At 34.0% G+C, this 2,080-nt stretch overlaps 1 protein-coding gene across 3 annotated transcripts in view; it reads left to right on the top strand.

The window, feature by feature from the left end:
• LOC107565063 (heparan sulfate glucosamine 3-O-sulfotransferase 1-like) overlaps positions 1–2,080 on the top strand; it is a 60,635-nt gene that overhangs the window by 29,686 nt on the left and 28,869 nt on the right. Inside the window, exon 2 of one of the 3 annotated variants that reach the window (XM_016250245.1) lies at positions 1,764–1,873. The exons of the other annotated variants lie outside the window; for them this stretch is intronic. The gene's annotated coding sequence lies outside the window, so the exon portion shown is untranslated. The remainder of the gene's footprint in view (positions 1–1,763; positions 1,874–2,080) is intronic. 3 annotated transcript variants of the gene reach the window in all.

Raw genomic sequence — 2,080 nt, 5'->3', positions numbered from 1 at the left:
TCATATTATAACAGAACATTTAGATTTCTTCATATTATATTTTAATAAATAAAAATATTACAATATTATAATTATTTTACTCATTAAAAATAATTCTAACTACATTATATATTATGAAAACATTGTAGTATATATGAATATCTACTTTCTAATAGATTGTATTACGTATGAATATTATAAAATATTTATGTTAAATGTTAATATTTAATTAATTTTGTGTGTGTACAAATATACACTGTGTATATATTAGTTTTTTTTGTTTGTTTTTTATAATATTTTACATTATATATATATATATATATATAACATTACATATTTCAATGCAAAATAAAAAAAAATTATACAAATATTACACAAATATTATTATCATATATATACATATATATGATAATAATATTTGTGTAATATTTGTATAGTATTTTTTTTTATTTTGCATTGAAGGACGTCATGTTTTCCTGAGATTCAGTGGTAGACTCACAATCTCAGTCGTTCGTTTAGTGATGAATGAACACATGGTTTTTTTCCGATTTTATTCTGAATAGAAACTTCGTTGTGGATTTGAATCTCATTTAAATTCTTCCGTCATAGATTTGAATGTGAAGTGCTGGACGCGTGTCGAGCAGGTGCTTCAGGAGCGGGTGTGTTTTGCTGAGAGAGCTCATCTCTGGGAGGATCAGCGGCCTGACGCTCTCAAATCTGTTTTCGCCGATGCTTTCCAGGCATTTATGCAAATGTGCAACAGCCGAACAGTGTGTCTGCTTTCTTTAGCATTTGTGCTTTTCCTTTTTCTCCATCTGCTCTCATTGCGTTCTTTATTAGCTCTGTTTGCGTCACTCTGACTGTTGCTTGTACTAAACCCTTACTGTAAGCATTAAACATCAGTGTGTAACTAATCCCACGCAGTTTGAGCTACAGACGAGCAGGATTGCTCAAGTCATGAGGCTGGTGGAGGAGATGTATTGTGCTATGTAAGTGATTAGGACAATTAAACAGCTGTAAAAATCCCACAGACTGACACTGAAAGAGCGGCTCGAGCCATACAGAGACCAGACTATCACAGAGACACAACACAACAGTGCTGGATGCTTTTTAGGCAAGATAGTAAGAAATCACAACCACACAGAACCGCACAGAAGGCGAGTAACAACATAGCAGTGACTTATAATAAATAAAATAAATATACTAAATTGTATTTGAAATACATTTATTTCATGCTACATATACTACAAATACATTTACATATTTATGTTCTAAATAAAATACCTTTCAATTGTACTTCTGGTGTACTAAACTGGTATACTTAAAGGTTGCTAAATTGGAACAACTCATTTTTTGCTTAATGCACTTTAATTGTGTGGAAGTAGTGCTGAAGTGCAGCTACAGATATACTGAAGTGTATTTGATTGTGCTAAAGTAGAACTATTGCAAGTGCACTTCAGATACACGTTAAATATCTTGCATTTAAAGACCAGTATTATTCAAAGATAGTACAATCCTCATCAATAGTAACATTAAAACACATTTTAGACTTAATATTAAGAAATGTGCATTGTGCACAAGAGGTGCTCCAAATAAATTAAATAAATTAATTATATAAATTAATTATAATGTATAAATCAGCAAGAATACGAAATAAATGCATTTGAAATATATTACTTTTTTTTTTTACTATGGTTTACAGCACAGTTTCTCACAGTTCCTCAGGAAAAAATCAGTAATTGTTTTCTCTGAAATCATCTCTCTCTCTCTCTTCATAACCTCAGCATCACCTCCAGCGGGAAGCAGCAGCGCAGCATCCGATCGTCATTATAGATAAGCTGCTGGCTGAGATCTGCTTCACTCACAGTGTAAAATTACAGTGAGTCACGTGAAGGTTAGTTACCGCTCTGATGCCTCGCTCTCTCGGGACGAGACGTGTCCCGCTAAACAGCGCTCGCTATCACACACACACATGTACACACATGCACACTTGCACACATGCACACACTCACACACACACACACACACACACACACACACACACACATGCGCGCACGCGCACACACACACACACATGCACACACATGCACACTCGCACACA

The sequence above is a fragment of the Sinocyclocheilus grahami genome, unplaced genomic scaffold, assembly GCF_001515645.1.
Source record: "Sinocyclocheilus grahami isolate Dianchi unplaced genomic scaffold, SAMN03320097.WGS_v1.1 scaffold979.1, whole genome shotgun sequence".
Lineage (NCBI taxonomy): Eukaryota > Metazoa > Chordata > Actinopteri > Cypriniformes > Cyprinidae > Sinocyclocheilus > Sinocyclocheilus grahami.
The sequence above is the reverse complement of the archived record's forward strand: the minus strand, read 5'-3'. Positions and strand labels throughout refer to the sequence as shown.